General features: G+C 44.4%; 1 protein-coding gene and 1 long non-coding RNA gene across 6 annotated transcripts in view; both read right to left on the bottom strand.

Moving 5' to 3' along the window:
- PAG1 (phosphoprotein membrane anchor with glycosphingolipid microdomains 1) overlaps window positions 1–2498 on the bottom strand; it is a 103718-nt gene extending 101220 nt beyond the window's left edge. For all 5 annotated transcript variants that reach the window (XM_083451252.1, XM_083451255.1, XM_083451257.1 and 2 more), the window contains exon 1: window positions 1286–2498. The gene's annotated coding sequence lies outside the window, so the exon portion shown is untranslated. The remainder of the gene's footprint in view (window positions 1–1285) is intronic.
- Window positions 2499–11117: 8619 nt separating this feature from the next.
- Window positions 11118–18660, bottom strand: part of LOC310682578 — a 44561-nt gene continuing 37018 nt past the window's right edge. The window contains exons 2-3 of the long non-coding RNA XR_014514016.1: window positions 18164–18451; window positions 11118–11263 (exon numbers count right to left, since the gene is read on the bottom strand). This is a non-coding gene — a long non-coding RNA (uncharacterized lncRNA). The remainder of the gene's footprint in view (window positions 11264–18163; window positions 18452–18660) is intronic.

Here is an 18660-nt window from a genome sequence, read left to right as displayed (position 1 = left end):
AGTTCCATTGAAGCTGATTGCATTGCATGAGATCACAGACAAAAACTGCTATCAAACAGCTGACAGCCCAATGCATAACCACTACTGCTAGACCTCTCATGTTGCTACTTCCAAGTAAGAATGCAAACTTGGAAAGCTTAAAGGATGCAATCTGATTTTAGAATTTTGATGTTAATTTTTGGCACCTAAACAAAAACAGAGACTATGAGATCAAGCGATCTGAGATTGGTCAGCTAGTTTCTGTAGATATTGTGCCATGCATGCCTCTCATCCAGTGGAATCCTGTACATGCCTACTCAAAAGTAAGCCTCCCTGAGTTGAATTCCTGGTAAATGAAAATAGCTTTGCAGCCTGTTTCTCTCCCCTTGACTACAGCTGCCCTGCTCACTGCAATATTATTATTCCACATTCCAAAGTGCCTCTCAGCCACAAGTATGTTTACAATTCTTATCTCATTTATCCCTTCCTTCACTTTAATTTAAACTGAGATTTGCCCTAGACCACCCAGCGAGCTGAGATGGAACATAAAACCACTACACATAGTCACACACAGCCTGCTGCTACCACAAACGCTAGCTGATGTCGATTACCCAGCACCACAATCCTAAAACACTTCTAACTTGCAAGCTGTCGCAGTTATTTCCATGGAACTTTCTTCAGTACAAGTAATGCTGCTGCAGTCCTAGGCAGGCTGACTTGGGACCGCAAATGCCGCTTAATATCGTGGGAGATGCTTCTCAAAAAGTATAACTAGGATAAGGCTGCACCTGCTCTTTGAATCACAGCCTAAAAGCTGCAGTCCCCTAAACACTGGTTTAGAAACATTATCACGCAGCAGAAATGGCAAATCCGTGAGATTCCTTAGGAATGAAGTACACTGTGGATCTTTTATCAGTCTGTTATTCCCAGGCTATTTGTGCTCTCCTCCTGCCTCTCAGAGTACTGCTCTTTATCCCTTCCACCCTCCATTTAGGAGCTCAGCCCACCCTTGAAAGTTGACATTATCTCCCCTTCCACCTGTTTTAGGGCTTTAATTTCAGCAGAGATCCATTCCTGGGTCCCTATATTCACCGACAGAGTCACGTCTGCCAAACCATCGTAAGGGAAAAAAGCAGTGCCTCTGAGCATCTGCAGAGTGCATTGTCCACACTGCTGGCTATCCGCAGCTAGGCACCAGCACCACCTCCTCTCTCCCCTACACTTTCGGCTTTTCACGAAGAGTTCAGCGTTGCAGTTTCTCCCGCATCACACAGTCAAGGCTGCGACCCTTTTTTTCTCCACTTACCAGAGAGGCAGGTCCCCCAGGCAGTGGCGGCAGAGTCTTCCCTCTCTTTGGAGCTTTTTCTGATCCTTCCAGGTGCCGCGCCCCCGCCGGCGGCTTCGCGCACTGCAGCTCTAAGGCTGAGTGAGGACCCCACGCTCCGAAAGGCAGCCGGCTGAGGCGCCGAGTCCAAACGAGCCGGTCCTGGCAGCAGCAGCGTCGAGCCCACAGCGCCCCACTTTCCCTCGCCTCAGCTTGGCTTAGAAGAGAAGAATGGGGAGCGCGGGCGGGGAGGTGGTGCGCGTGGGAAAGCGCAATGGAGGGAGGGAGGGGGGAAGCAATACGTCGCAAAGAACAAACACAAAAAAGGCTTCCCGGTGGCAAGGGAGGCGCAGGGCTGAGGGAGAAAGAGGCAGCCCCAGAGCGAGCAGCTTCTAGTTCAGGGAGTCCCTCACACAGGCGAGGAGGGGAGACAGAGAGAAACAGCAGCAGCAGCGAGAGGAGGAGCAGAAGTGGCGCCGGAGAGGGCAGCGCGCGAGCATCGCCGGCAATGCGCATGAGCCCAGCTCGGCGAGGCTCAACACCACAGGCGCTGCTGGCGGCGGCCAAATGGCGAGGGAGGAGGCATTCCAGCCGAGGCTGCAGGCACCTTTCTGGCCCCCCTGAGAGGATTCTGTCCGATTCCCCGGCCCGCAGCTTAGCCAGCCCCTGCTCTCTCGCTCTCGCTCTCTCTCGCCGGTGTCCTGCCTGCTTTCGTTTCCCTCTCCACTCACCGGCCCCCTCACGCTGCACCGTGTCGCCTTCGATAACGCGAGTCGCCGCGTTCAGACGTGCGCGGAGGAGGAGGAGCGCTGACCCTCTCCTCAACTTTCAGTCGGGTCAACGTTCACAATGCCCGACGCTTGCCAGAGACGTGCTGCTGTTGCTGTGGGAGGGCGGTGGGCAAATAGAGCTCGTCTGACGAGAGCGAGGCAGGTACACGCACACACACGCACACCGAAGGGATTGCCAGGTCCTCAGCCTGGCAGACGAGAGCGGCGGCGGCATTTAGTGGGTCAGTGGGGCGAGACGTCGGGGGCGTCGTGGTGACCTGCGGATAATCCAGGGTCACGTGCTTTTAGGCATTATTCTCTTTATACTGTACATTTAGGTGATTAAATAGAGCGGGGGCGATCCCAGCCGGGCAGTGCTGCGTCCCCGAGTGACGTGAAGTCAATGGAGATCTAGATTGCACCGTGCCTCGAGAGAACATATGGATTACTGCAGTCTACCTAAATTGCTTTTGAATTATTGTGCTGGAGGAGACCCTTGAGAGTCCCATGGACTGCAAGAAGATCAAACCTATCCAGTCTTAAGGAAATTAGCCCTGAGTGCTCACTGGAAGGACAGATCCTCAAGCTGAGGCTCCAATACTTTGGCCACCTCATGAGAAGAGAAGACCCCCTGGAAAAGACCCTGATGTTGGGAAAGATGGAGGGCACAAGGAGAAGGGGACGACAGAGGACGAGATGGTTGGACAGTGTTCTTGAAGCTACCAACATGAGTTTGATCAAACTGCGGGGGGCAGTGGAAGACAAGAGTGTCTGGTGTGCTCTGGTCCATAGGGTCACGAAGAGTCCGACACGACTAAACGACTAAACAACAACAACAGCAATCTAAATGGAAAAGGCACTGCCTGTCATTCCTCAAGCGGTGGAGAGGCCCTGTTCCCCAACTGGGAGATGGTTTAACTCGCTGTGAAAAGAAAAAGTTCAAACTCTGTCCCCAGCAAGCTTTCTCATAGTTATGGACAAACCTCCTGACGCATTTATTCGTATTGCCATCACAAAGCACCTACCATTTTGGAAGTGTTGCACCTATGTTAAAAACGAGTAGAGAGAGTAGAAGAAAGAAAGCATTACAGCAGTTGTTCCTTCCATAGCCTATAGCTAGGGGCCATGTTGCTCTATCCCCTTGCCATGATGGGAAGCAGAAGGTGCATTCTCCCAGAGTAATTACTACAGAGTTTCAGAACTGGCTACAGGAGGAACGTGGTTGTGTCTCTGTTGATCATTGATAGGTGAGGCTGGAAAATAAGAAAATCATCAGCTCAGAGTAGCAGAGTTCAGAAGACTGATGTGCAAAACAATGTGCCTCTGCCACTAGCGGATTTCCCTTTCTTCTAGTACATTTTTCTTCTCGGTCTCCAGTATAGTACCATGGGACTACGCCAGCCATGTTACACTGCATATTTGCTACTTGATCTTGCAGCCATCAAACAGCAGATGTGGATTTAAGAACTTGCCATGAGCCTTTCTCAAAAGTGAATTCACAAGGGTGTGAGAGAGTTATACACAGATACAATCTGTAGGCAGATGTGAGAGTGATTCCCAGACCTGCAAAATGAATCATATAAATAATGTGTAATTAATAGCCTTTAATAAGTAACATTTTAATAAAGCTGGATGGACAGTTGGATCAGCAGCCATACAACTCGGAGGGGCTTAGTAATTCTGAGTAATCATGCTAAGGATTTCTGTGTTAAACCTCTTTTGGCTCTAATTCAGAAGAAAAGCCAGGCGGCAAAATGAAAGAGACCTGTTATTTTCTAGCTTAACTGAGGCTACGATTTGAAAATGCTACTGGGCTGCTTTTTGTTGGCAAGGTATTCCAAGGTGTGTGGCTAAAAATAGAACTGGATATTTTCTTTCCCTTAGGCACTTCTGTGCATGGCAGAGAGCACCACCAGGGAGAAAATGAGCCCCCAACACTGAATGCAAAACTGCCCTGTTTCATGAGCCAACTGTCAAATGTTTGGAATTCTGCCTCAATAAAAATAATGAGTTATCTAAAGTACATGCACTTTGGCAGAATTTGTTTCAAGTTTATTACATTCCAATTTTTAAATACATTTCCAATAAAATGCAAGCGACTATATGGAATTAAAGAAGCCATCCATCCATCCATCCTGTACCCTAAAATTAATCCTGCGTGCACATTTGCACAGTTAAAATAGTTATTGAATTTCCACATGTGTTTTCTTAAAGCAATTGCATCACTAGGCTCTCCAGCATTGCAAGTCTATACATTGCAAGCATCAGAAGTAAGCTTGGTTTAGTTCAGTGTGGATCACTTCCCCCCTGGTAAGTAGGCACAGGGTTGCAGATCTAATGACTTTTTTGCCTGACACTGCAACTACACCAGCAGCCGCACTGGGACTCACTTAAATGCACAAAGCTTTTCTCCAACTAGCTTTAGCTCAGCCTGCAATTTGTCACTCCCAGTGGTGTAACGGTAAATGTTGAAGTGCAGGACTCATCGTGACAGCTCCCACAGTCATACCCCCAAAGAGAATCCAAAAATGCAGACGTCTGTGTTGATCCATTATTATATCATCAACAGCAGCAGCATGTGGCATAATGCCCAACTTATTAAGATCATCATGACTGCAATCTTATGCATATAGTTTCCTGGAAGCAAGCAAGCAAAATAAATTCACCTTTGAATTAACTGCATAGGTTCAACTTGCAAAACATACTGAGATTTAACAAAAGATATTTAGCCAGATGAAATGCAAGTTCAGTTTTTAAATTAGAAATGCAAACAACCAAATGCAAACAAAACAAATGCAAGTGTTATCGTTTAAACAGCATAAAGTAGGAACACCTTAAAAGAAAAGACATATGCAGCCTCTGCTTGCTTTTCTTACTCATTCTCCAGTTTCCTCTGTGCTCAGGGTGTGGAAGCTTTGGCCTCCAGATTTTGCTAAACTACAATGCCCATTATCCTGGGCCATTGCCCAGGCTTGCTGGGATGGATGGGAATTGTAGTTTAGCAACATCTGGAGGACCAAAGGATCTAGGAGTCTTGGTTGACCACAAACTTAACATGAGCCAACAGTGTGACGCGGCAGCTAAAAAAGCCAATGCAATTCTGGGCTGCATCAATAGGAGTATAGCATCTAGATCAAGGGAAGTTATAGTGCCACTGTATTCTGCTCTGGTCAGACCTCACCTGGAGTACTGTGTCCAGTTCTGGGCACCACAGTTCAAGAAGGACACTGACAAACTAGAACGTGTACAGAGGAGGGCAACCAAAATGGTCAAAGGCCTGGAAACAACGCCTTATGAGGATCGGCTAAGGGAGCTGGGCATGTTTAGCCTGGAGAAGAGGAGGTTAAGGGGTGATATGATAGCCATGTTCAAATATATAAAAGGATGTCACATAGAGGAGGGAGAAAGGTTGTTTTCTGCTGCTCCAGAGAAGCGGACACGGAGCAATGGATACAAACTACAAGAAAGAAGATTCCACCTAAACATTAGGAAGAACTTCCTGACAGTAAGAGCTGTTCGACAGTGGAATTTGCTGCCAAGGAGTGTGGTGGAGTCTCCTTCTTTGGAGGTCTTTAAGCAGAGGCTTGACAACCATATGTCAGGAGTGCTCTGATGGTGTTTCCTGCTTGGCAGGGGGTTGGACTCGATGACCCTTGTGGTCTCTTCCAACTCTATGATTCTATGATTCTATGATTCTATGATTCTATGATTCTATGCTCTCTGCTTCATTTTCACCTCCCTCATCTGCCAGATCAAGGAGGGTTGATCAGTCATCACCCCAAGGCTTCAGCAGCTGACACCATCATGCCTCCTCTGAAAAGCATCCCAGAGCAGCACTTTCCTGTGCCTTGCCTTCCAGAACACTGGTCATTCCACTCCCTTGGGGGTTTCCCCATTGCTCCTAGATAAAAGCCTGAGAAGAAACTACACAATACAGTGGCACCTCAGGTTAAGAACTTAATTTGTTCCGGAGGTCCGTTCTTAACCTGAGGTACCACTTTAGCTAATGGGGCCTCTCGCTGCTTCTGCTCCGCCGCCACGCGATTTCTGTTCTCATCCTGAGGTAAAGTTCTTAACTCGAGGTACTACTTCCGGGTTAGCAGAGTCTGTAACCTGAAGTGTTTGTAACCTGAGGTGTCTGTAACCCAAGGTACCACTGTACTGAGGCAGCTCGTGCATGAGAGAGAGGCTATGACAGGTTCTCTGGGTTAATCTTCAGACCCCCTGGCCCTTTAACTTAGAATTAAAGACAGAGAGTTGATTGTGCTGCCTGAGATAGTGTCATTGTGGGGGAATATCCGCTGTCATTTCCCTTGGGCGCCTGGGAATCAGCCCCACGCATTCCTCACTGCTGCTTCCCAAGTAAGAAGGGAGCCCTGCATGTCTGGGGGGAGCAAAGGCAGTGAATCACAGGAACATAGGAAGCTGCCTTATACCAAGTGAGATCATTAGCCTATCTAACTTAGTATTGTCTACACTGAATGGCTCTACAGGGTTTCAGGCAGGATTCTCTCCCAAGCCAGGGATCGAACCTGGCACCTTCTGCATGCAAAACAGATGCTCTACCACTGAGCCACGGCCCGTCCCCAATGGAAATGATGATGGCTACCCATCACAATCCATTCTTTGCCTTCCACCTTAAGGCCAAAGGATATCAGATTCATAAGATATCAGTGCTATGGCAGCTGGTAGTCCCAGCGAGAGGTAGGGTGGATGAGGATGGGCAATAAGAGCAGGGGTTTTTGTATCTATCTGTTGGGGATATACTTCCCCCCTCCAGATTAATGCATTATTATATAACAAAGAATAAAAAGTTTTTGGTAGCAACCTGACCTTGTAAATAGGTATATGCACACTTCACTATACTGCCAATTCAATCTGACTGTTCCTGGCAATAAAGTTTAAAGAGCTTTGTTTCAGGATCAGTGCCTTAATTAGCCCTAGGGCTTTTATAACACAAAGAAAAGCAAGAGAGAAACAGCCATTACAAGTTTTTATCAGGGTGATGAATGATACCGACTAATAGAAAAGAAATAAGGAAACAAAGATGTACCCTATCAGGCTTATATGATGCTGAAAAGTTAATGTGGCAAATCTGAAACGAGCAATCATTGAAATACCCTAAAGGAGAAGATAGGTCCTGTTTTAAATGCACATTTCAAATTATGTTGTAAGTTAGGAAAATCTTTATCACTTCTAGTGTAATTATGTTGCTTCTTATTGGCTTCTCAGTGCTTTTTTATTTTTTTTTGTAGGCACGGGATTTTAGTGGTGTCCTACATGCCACTTCCTTGTCACATCTGAACAGACAAGAAAATGTATAATGTATGTATTTATTTGTTTTTAAGTTTCTAGATGTCAATGGCTCAGGGCACTAAGAAGCAAGCGAAATATATCTTCTCTGCAGGCATGGAGAGAAGTTAGACATAGCTGCTAATGCCCTGCATTTTGGATCAACACAACTACCAAATGCCAGCACAAATAAAAAGCTCTTGAGGTTCTTTGAAATAAATAAAGGCAGATCTATGGGTTGAATCATGGGAGGAGAAGCTGTGGAATGCAATTCATTGGCAATGGAGTAGTCTGGATGCTCCAGTGAACAAAGGATAGCAATGTTAGACTAAACTGCAAATATGGGATCAGCCTGTCCTCTCTGCTTACCCTGACTCACTTCATACCATTGAATTATATCATTACTGCTTATAAGCAGTCTCCCTGCAGTGTGGCATAGTGGTTGGACTAGAACTTGGGAGACCAGGGTTCAAATCTCTGCTCAGCCATGAAGTTCACTGGGTGACCTCGGGCTAGTCACTGCCTCTCAGCCTAACCTAACACACAGGGTTGTTGTGCTGATAAATTGAGGAGGGAGAGAACCATGTATACCACCTTGAACTTGGAGAAAAAAAGTGGTATATGGATGCAATAAATAAATATTATAATATGCATACAATGGATAAAATAAATTAAATTTGCATGCTGGTGTGTTCCATTGGGCACGTGCTTCTTGCACTCATCAGATGCACTGACTCACTTTGCAAGGCTCTCAGTGACAATCAGTGTGCCGGAAACATGCCTGAAGTGGCAAGGTTCACCTGTATGGCGTTAGCTCACATACTATTGTGTTATGTAAGGCTTTGCAAGCACTTGGCCAGCACCTCACCCTTGCCAAAATAAACAAAAACAAAAAACCTCCCTGTGAGGAAAGGAGAAATCTTTGCTTCCCAGTTCTGAGCTCTGTGGACAACATAGGGCTAAAATAAACACTACTTGGAGGTATGTGGGCTTTTTTTTACCATCCATCAAGGGTCACTACCATTGTGTCTCCCAGATGTTGTTGGATGACAGCTACCATCTCCAACATACTCTAATAGGTATTAGACTCCTCCGACATCTAGAAGCACAATGGCAAGGGTGGTAGTCAATGGAGTTCCATTCAGAGTAGATACAATGAAATGAATGGACCTTAGTCATACTCATTAAATTCAGTGGGTCTACCCTGAGTGGGTCTACCCTTAGTTGACTCCTGCCTACAGGCTACCAAATGACACAGTGCAGGGACAGATTTGTGCAGTTCTCTGAGGTTCTTTTGCTGGAAAGCGACCGACAACACGTGCTTGCTTATGAGGTTGGAAGTGTGTGTTTATATCTGTAGAAGGTGCAGAAGCCTACCATATGGCCCATCTTGCATAAAAGCTGTTCAATGTTCTTATGAATATTCTAGCAGCCCAGCTATTCTCAATTTGTGGTTAATTCCCAAACGACTTGCTAGCACAACAATGCAGTAGCACATGTGCTTCTGTCTATGCTGCAGAGGCTTATTCCAGAGCAGTGTTCTGTTTTAGCGGTTCTTCTGTGGTTGTTGTGAAACATATCAAGGACTGGGACATCAGATTAAGGATTCTTTTCAGAGTTGTGGCCTGGTTTGCACATCACACTAAGCCAAATCCATTGATTAGCATCAACATGTAGGCTCCTGGAGAAGAAGTTGCAGCGACTTTCCCCCCCTCCCTAGTTGTTCTGCTGTTGAGCTAATCTAAGCCATAGTTTGGTTTAGCCTGTCATTCATACCTGGTTTTGTGGTTTAGCTCTCTCCCGGATAGCCATGGGCTGTAGCCAAGATCTGTCCTGTGGTTTACAGCTAACGGTAAATCAATTCTGTGAGGAACCAAAATCGAAAGATTTTCACATCCCTTTGCATGAAGGGCTCTAATCTGGGGAGCAAGGGTGCACATTTTGATCACATTTTTGTTTACACACAAGGAGATGTCCAATGTTCCTCTGCAGAAGACGGGGTAAACATAGAGCTGGAAACTGGTATGTGGTGAAGGGTTATGAAATTTTTTATCAAAGTATGGGCAATAGCATTCTAGCTGTCAAAAGTCCCATGATCACAATTAAGGAGTTTGATGAAAGACCAAACCACAAGTGTTTTTTCAGCTTATGGCTTAAATGTCTTGAGGTCTTATACATAGGCCTAAAGATTTTTAAACCTTTGTGGTTTAGGGAAGTGATACAGGATGGAATGGTCTCCTATGCATTTTTTTTAATAAAAAAGAGGTAAGGAATAGGTAATCTGGGGCTTAGGACAAAAGACCAAGGACTCATGGTCCCTAACAAAACTCCTGACAGGAAGCATTGGGGAAGAGACATCCCCTTTCTGCAGCTTGCTAAGGACAGAGTTGTATAACACAGGGCACCCACCTACACACACATGCCCTCAAAATCTGCTCCAGAGGCTTGAGGGACCCCCCAAGCAGTATTTGGGGGTGCATTTTGGCAGGGTGGGGGAGAGGAAGGTGAAGCCCCGTTGTGCAAGCAAAAGTCAACTTGCACAACGTTAGATTCCTTCCAGAATAAAAGACCTTCCATCCAACATAAAGTCTGCAACTGCTTTATCTTACTGAGCTTTATACACTGTGACTAAAGACGGCTGCATGATTGGTAATTGATTATTTATTAACAATATCCATGATGACGTTGTTGTATCTGGATGCAATTTTCCATCATCACCAAAACCATGGAGTTCTATTATTTTTAAAAACTCTTTAAAGCAGGTGTGGAAATCCTTTGGCATTTTGGATGTTGCTGAACTATAAATCTCATCATCTCTGGCCATGGGCCATGCTTGCCAGGGCTGATGGAGTTGTAGTTCTGCAACAACTGGAAGGTCAAAGGTTCTCCCACATCTGCTTTAAAGGTTGGTCTTTAACACATAAGTGCTCAGATACTCCTTTAAAAGTGACCAGCATGAGCATTTTGCTATTTCCAAAATCAACAAATATTTTCAAAGGTCAACGGCCTTTGCTTTCTCTAGCAAGGTTCCCACCAAATCTATTATGTCTGGACAGCTGATGCCATAATGCTACCGCTGCAAGATTAGAGCTAGAGAAATAGGGGAAAACTCTTGGCCATTTTTATTAAAGTTCATCCATACAAGTGATTGGTGAACTCAATGGGCCTTGGCAAAAATGTGCAAGTTGTTAGGAGGGACCTGCTTCATTGTACCAGAATGAAACTGCCACTAGCAAATATATATTATATAGCTCTCTTGCAGCCTTAAAAAAAAAAGAACTTCAGAAAAACTGGATAGCTTCATGCAGGGCAATTCATTTCTCAAATCAATGACAAAGTGCATTATGGCTGATATGTGCAAAATAAATTCTGCCAGACAAGACTGGCAATCTAAATGAACCAATCACTGTTGGCTCTTTGTCTTCTTTAATGCCAAGTGTTTATGGATTGCTAAATTTAGTATTTCCATTTGAAAACTGGCCTGCCTTGAGGCCAAGCCCTTCAACTGTCAAGATTTATCTTGAGAGCTTCTAGCATCAAAGTTAAGTTTCAGAGAAGCCTCACCATTGAATAGAATACCCTAAGCAGCTTGGGACCGAGTTACCTGAAGTTAAGAGAGCCCATCTTTTCATTAAACATCAGCTGTTGGGACAGCTATTTTTTACTGGTATATAAATGTATGGGAAGCAACCTTACTACAAAAAGTAATGTATAAATTGAGATCTTCTGGAAGTCGAAAGAGTAAAGACAAATTTCTGTCAGTCTAGGACAACTTTATTGCTTATGAATATGGTAATGATTGCCTCCCACAGCCTTTATAATGTTGTGGTTAATAGAATAAGGAGAAACTCATGAAGCTCCATAAGCTTCTGTCTGTTGACTGAACAGCTCACTTCCCCTGCAAAATGAATAAAGGCTATTTGTGTTAGCATTGTCTTTTAATTCTTTACAGGTTTGATGTGACTCCTTTTTATGCTAACTATACAGAATGTACGGTCTGTGCTTATTTACTAATGTCATTTATTTTAAATCATTGCTTGTATTATTCTTTACTGTTCCTAATTATAAAACATATATATATATATATATATATATATATATATATATATATATATATATCTGCTGCACCCCTCTTGTATGCACCTTCTGAGGCAAGGTTTGATGACAGTGGGCAAGAGGGTCCTCTCAGTGGTGGCACCTCATATCACTTCCCCAAGAGATTAGATCATCTTCCTCTTTATTTGCATACTGCCAGCAATTCCATAAAGAATTGAATGTGGGTGCTACTATTTGTGTTTTGCTGCTGTATTTAATGCTTTAATGGTTAGATTATTTCTGTTTGTAAGCCACTTTGACCAACTCCTTTGTTGGAGGGGAAAAGCAGGGTGTACATTTTTAAAATAAATAATAAACAATCCAGATCCACTAAGGTGAAAGCAGCCTACCAACTATCTCCTGTGATCCACCAGTTTCTGGGTAACACCTTGTTTTTAAAACTGTCAGAAGGGAAGCAAAAACATTAGTTTTATTAATGTTTGATGGGCCACCACACTTGGCTTGTGGTGGCATGTGGCATGCAAGCTGTAAAAGTCTGTCCTAATTTGCAGGCTGGATTATCTGAAGGCTTGTCCAGACTGGAGTTTATTGCGTGATTGTATCTGTTTGCCTTCCTATTTAACTTGCATGGACCACATGACATCACTTTCAAACAACACCAGTTTCACTTCTCCCCCACTGTAAATTTGGGTTAAACTATTACAGAGATAAAACAGAAAATTGGGGGGAAATGGGTTCCAAACTACTCCACTCAGGGTCAGTGTTTCTGAGTAAGTGGATCAATCTTGAGCAGTACAGTGGTACCTCGGGTTAAGTACTTAATTCGTTCCGGAGGTCCGTTCTTAACCTGAAACTGTTCTTAATCTGATGCACCACTTTAGCTAATGGGGCCTCTTGTTGCTGCTGCACCGACGGAGCCCGATTTCTGTTCTTAACCTGAAGCACTATTTCTGGGTTAGCGGAGTATGTAACCTGAAGCGTATGTAACCTGAAGCGTATGTAACCCGAGGTACCACTGTACATTGAGAACATACATAAATTTTATAAAACTACTCAGAAAAACCTAGAAACTTGAATTAGGATTTAAGTGAAAGATACAATTCTGTACGCACTTAGGAATAAGTCCACTCAACTTGGTGCAGCTTGCTTCTGCGTGGACCCACACAGGATCACGCTGCAAGGATATAATCCTATAACAAACTCACCTGAATAGAAATCTTATTGATATCAGCGTTACTTCTAAGGAAATATTTTTAGGCTATGAATATTATTGTGATGTATTAAGATAATATTTGAGAAGCTTTAAAATAAGAGATTCTGAGAGGATGAGCTCTACCTTTCCTTTCCCATTTGCCTTCCATTCACTCAATATTTTTCTATGGAGCCATCACTGGCATCCCACTTTGTCTGAAGGATTTCATTTGTTCCTTTCCTTTATCCCTCCAAATGTTTCCTTCTTTTGACTACACCCTTTTTCCAGAGATGTTGCATGGGCTAATAAACTAAGCCTATATATAGTTATACATTTTCTGCTGTCATTTAAGGCAAATTAAAAATAAACCACAGAATTACCTTGTGTAGAGAATGCTGAATTGCTGACAAGATGTGTGCCTGTTTTGTTTTTGTGTCTGTTTATGTGTGTGTGTGGTTTTTGTGTTTGTTTGTGTGTGCCTTTCAACAGAGGAAAATGGCTATGATGCGAGTCCATTATAGCAGTCTGGCCAGAATACTTGGAAACACATCAAAGTCTGCCTGAGGGGCAGATTAAAAATAGATCTTCAGAATTCCTATTTCATATTTCAATTAATGGCCCACCTGCCAAGTGAAATGAACCCAAACTGATTGTGGCCATTAATGTTCAGATGTAGCTTTCTGCTGAGAAAGACAAGAAAGAAAGAAAGCATTAAAAGGGGGAGAAAGCAGTAATGCTGCCATCTACCCCACTCCTGGGTCTCTCATTTGCTGAGCCTAAAGAGCTGGTTCTTATCAAACAATGGAAAGAAACAACCCTGCTTACAGACAGGGTAAGAGTGGGGTGTTTTTTTTTATTATCAGAGAATGATAAATAGTAATCCATTAAAACCAGACAGCCTGCTCACAAACATCTGATCTGTCAAGCAGTAAAAAAAATGCTGGAGCAAACTTACCAACTCTCCTACTCACCTGCTGTGCTATCTAATCACAGACTAGGTATAATTCTAAAGGGTTTTGCACCCAACTATTTAAAACAGCTTTATGGTGCCCTCCAGATATTGTGGACTAGCTCCCTTTAGCTCCAGTCAGCATGGTCAAGAGTCAGGGATGATGGAAGCACAATTGCATCTGGAAGGCATCAAGGTGTGATGGCTGTTTTAGACCCAACAGGTGGGGAAAGGCATTGCAACCTATTCTTTCCTGTCTAAGTGCTTGACAAGACAAAAGACGGAGATGTAGCCGGATTACCTTGCCCTCTCTGTTCCTGTCCCAAAAACGACCCAGTTCAGTGGACTGCGTGTTACTGGTTTGTATGTCTACATATTTCACAGCTCAGCTTACATATACACACTCGGCTTCAAAGTTCACAATGACATAATGACCTTCTTTCATAGAAATAAAGTATTTAAATGTATCTAAGGAACAGGAAATGTATCTACATTTAAATGTATCTAAGGCACATTTAGATACATAAGGTATCTATGGTGATTGGATTGCTTAAAAACAGTCTAACTGTGGGTTTTATTGTTTTGATGCCATTACTGGTGAATTTTAAAGGTTAGGTCTAGCCTTAGTCATGCTTACTTAATCCACTGAAATTTACTGGGTTTACTCAGCCAGGTTGTGTATCCTCAGCAATGATCAGCAGAGGAATGACCACTCTTCATCTCCTGAGACAGACGGGTGCCAACAGCAATTCTAATCATGACTTAGTCTCAAGCCAACCCCAAAGCTGTCTGATTTTTACTTTCATTAGTCATCTTGAATGTTTTTCCCTTTTTGGAAACACAGAAATGAAAGAATGAAAATAAGACTTTTAAAGGGGAAAAAACTAGTGTCAAGGCTTTCTACTGGAACCCCAAGCGAAGAAGATATTGGTAGTCTTTTAAAACTGAGAGTGTCTATATGGATTTGCAAAGCTCTATGAAAGCAAATTATGAAAATGCAATTTTAATTTGTGTAAATAAATAAATAAGCCAAATATTCTCACCTAGCCAACCTTTTCCTTCAAATAAATAAAGACTAGTTTTGCCTATCACTTTGGGGGTGGGGGGTGAGAAAAGCTCAACAACTTTTGTGTCTGGATCTTCACCTTTTGAAATACGGCAACCCTACTTCCGGCAAGATCTTGCGAGATCTTGTTGCATTTTCACAAGGTATCACCGGAAGCTGCCACCACCACTGCTTTTCCTCCAGCAGCAGCAGCAGCAGCAGCAGCAGCAGCAGCAGCAGAAGAAGAAGAAGAAGAAGAAGAAGAAGAAGGGGCAAACAGTGCACCTGCAGGGGAGCTGCCCATGGGATTCTGCCACCCGAGGCAGCTGCATCAGTTTGCATCATGGACAGGCATGATTATAAGGTTTGTGGCTTCAGCACGTCTGTCAAATCTTCACTCTACTTAGGATACATTCTTCTTTAGTGACTAGACAGAAATTCCATGTTGCCCCAGCATGTTATCTGACCATGTCCTAAAAGGGGTCACACACTTCTAACCAGGACCAGTGTCACCCAGCGGAATAAAGCATTGCCTGTGATGTTCAGCAGGCCCAGTGCAAACACACTGGGTTCAAATACTATGTAGACTCTAACCGTAAGGTAGACTCTTAACCTATGTAGACTCTTAACCTATGTAGTCTCTTAACCTTAGCTCCACAGCAATATGTTCAGATGGCAACTGTGTGGTTCCAGGCATGTGACACCACACCCTTGTGAAGGTTCTGGGTCTGTTCAGTGCCTTGAGGGTGGCTAGTTGGCCACTCCATGTATTCCCCCTTCAGTTCTGTTGAAAAAACACAGGCTTTGAATGAAAGAAATAAACATGTCCCCAGTTCCATACACAGGGATGCCGGTGGCGCTGTGGTCTAAACCACAGAGCCTAGGGCTTGTCGATCAGAAGCTCAGCAGTTCAAATCCCCACCACAGGGTGAGCTCCTGTTGTTCGGTCCCAGCTTCTGCCAACCTAGCAGTTCGAAAGCACGCTAGTGCAAGTAGATAAATAGGTACTGCTCTGGCGGAAGGTAAACGACGTTTCCGTGCGCCGCTCTGGTTTGCCAGAAGCGCCTTAGTCATGCTGGCTACATGACCTGGAAGCTGTCTGCGGACAAACGGCGGTTCCCTCAGCCTATAGAGCGAGATGAGCGCTGCAACCCCAGAGTCATGCGCGACTGGACCCAACGGTCAGGGGTACCTTTACCTTTACCTTTAATTCCATACACACAAGTGCTTAATAATACATATGCATATGCCCTTTGTCACACTTTGTGTGTTTGCTGCAAGAAACACTTCTCCACTGTTGGAAAGGCAGCAGATGTGTTTGTTGCATAATGTGTGGCCGTTGCTCTCCTCAGCCTGGCTTGCGCATAAAGATAAATCACAGTCAGAAATAAACAGTCACTTCCCACAATTGGTGCACATTGATCCATTGCCCTGCCCTGCCTCCAGGAGAAACGAACGACGAGTGTTACCTGTCAGCTGGTGCTCATGCTCTCTTCCTCTCTTCAACAAACCACAAGAGCAAGCCAGCAAGGTTTGTTCTTGGCTTTAACTGTTTGTGGTTGTCTGGGAGGAACAAGCCACCAAGACTGCTCTGCACGTGATGATAAGTCTGGCATAGTGGCAGACAGCACAGACAAAAGATAGCATGTCTTCACACAGTAGACCTGCTGCCACTAGAGGCAGTGATGGCCACCATGTTGGATGGCTTTAAGAGAGGTTTAGACAAATTTATGGATCAGGTGATCAGTGGCTGCTGTGTTTGGTGGCTATATGCTGTCAGAGGCTGTATGCTTCTGAATACCAGCTGATGGAAAACATAGGAGTAAGGTAAAGGTACCCCTGCCCGTACGGGCCAGTCTTGACAGACTCTAGGGTTGTGCGCCCATCTCACTCAAGAGGCCGGGGGCCAGCGCTGTCCGGAGACACTTCCGGGTCACGTGGCCAGCGTGACATCGCTGCTCTGGCAAGCCAGAGCCGCACACGGAAACGCCGTTTACCTTCCCGCTAGTAAGCGGTCCCTATTTATCTACTTGCACCCAGGGGTGCTTTCGAACTGCTAGGTTGGCAGGCGCTGGGACCGAGCGACGGGAGCGCACCCCGCTGCAGGGATTCGAACCACCGACCTTTTGATCGGCAAGCCCTAGGCGCTGAGGCTTTTAACCACAGCGCCACCCGGGTCCCTTTAAAACATAGGAGGGGAGAGTCCTATTGTGCTCAGATCCTGACTGTAGGCTTCCCATAGGCTTCCTGTTGTCTACTATGAGAGGAGAGTGATGGACTAAATAGGCCATCAACCTGGTCCAGCAGGCTCTTCTTATGTTTCTTCAGGAGACATTTTGGGTCTGTAGTGCAGTCACCTCTCTTTGCCTAATGGTAGGGCTGGTCCTAGCAGAGCAGGAGCAATTGAGCAGCATACACACTGCTCATTAACAGTACATCACGGTTTATTTCTGAGCACGGCTTACTGCTCAGAAGGCCACTGTGTGATCTTCAGCAAGTCATGCACTCTCAATCTTCCCCTCCCTATTTGCAGTTTGGGAATAATATAAGTGCCACATGAGTTTGCCGTGAAGGCGACAGCACTAAAAAGACCGAAAAGCACTTTGCATGTCTTAATATGCTTATTTCAAAATGTATATCCTTTCTCATCTCATCATGCCTAAGCAGCTTACAAAACATTAAAACAGAAAATGCTATAGAGAAATAATTAGTACTAATTAGCCACCTGCCAGTGAATAAGCCTGTGAAAGAAAAAAAATCTTGGCAAGCTGTACATTTTTTGGGGAAGAATATTCTATTTTTGGTGTGCATGGCAAATAAAATACTTTAAAGGACCCAGCTTGCATACATAATTGTGTGGTAGTAAAGCTCTAAACTTACAAGGAGAAATTTGAAGACTTTTTTTTATATGGCAAGCATTGTTGTGCACTATCAGAGCCCATGAAATACAAGCCATTAAATGTTATTAAGGATCAGCCTGAATAATGAGCCTAGCCTTACATTAGAGCCTCTCCCAAATGCATAGGCTATGATTACTCTTACATTTATCAATATTTTTTCTAATCTAATGTATCTCCAAGCTGGCAAAGAAAAGATCTCAGCAAGGATTAGGATGCAATGTTTCAAGGAACACTGGTGGTCACAGTGACTAGAGGCTAAGGAGGATAGAATTATTATGAACTTTGTTAGCCTACTAGAGGAAATACATTATATTGCTGGCTAGCAACCTCTACATCTTCAGGAAACCCTTCTGCACTGAACCTCTGCATAGCTATAATGTAACTCTTGCATGTTGCAGGAAAATTCTGGTGCATGTTCCAGGGCGTGCAGAGTTCATTTGACACCCTGGTGAGGTGCACTGGATCTTATTTTTGCCATACATTAACTAAAGGTTGAACCTTAGAACCTGCACAACCGGAAATGGCTTGCCAGATGGGGCAGAGTATGGTAATATAGGAAGCTGACTTATACTGAGACCCCTGGGCTATCTAGCTCAGTGTTGTTGACACTGACATATAGTGGCTCTCCAGGGTTTCAGACCCTTTCTCTGTCTTACCTGGAGATGCCAAGAATGGACTTTGGAACCTTCTACATGCAAAGCTGATGCTCTGTTCCTGAGCTATGGTTCCCTTCCCAACAGGTGGATTGCTATTCCATACCAGGAGAGGGAAACAGTGAGGAGGTTGGCACAGTGCAAACAGACTGGCAGAGCCAATCTGGCACCTAGATTGGGGATGGAGAGACCTTTTCAGCCTGGTAGGCCAAGTTCCTTATCTCCACAAGCTCCGTTGACCAAGCTGGACATTTGCAAGACGGGACTTCCACTGCTTGCAGGGAGTCCATTCTGTGCAGAAAAAGAAACATACAAGTTGTACAAGAAAGCAGCTATTTTTGCCAGGGTTCATTGAATTAAGATGCAAATGCAGCCTGTAGATCATGCTCTGTTAGGCATATAGGATAGTGTGTCTAGAAGAAAACTACTGTTTATCCAGGTTTACCACCAACGTTCCATTCACATAAATTGAATTTCAAGAAGTACATAGCAAATATTCT

This window comes from Podarcis tiliguerta (genome assembly GCF_965153285.1).
Source record: "Podarcis tiliguerta genome assembly, chromosome: 7".
Taxonomy (NCBI): domain Eukaryota; kingdom Metazoa; phylum Chordata; class Lepidosauria; order Squamata; family Lacertidae; genus Podarcis; species Podarcis tiliguerta.
Note: the sequence above shows the minus strand (reverse complement) of the source record. Positions and strands in the feature narration are given on the sequence as shown.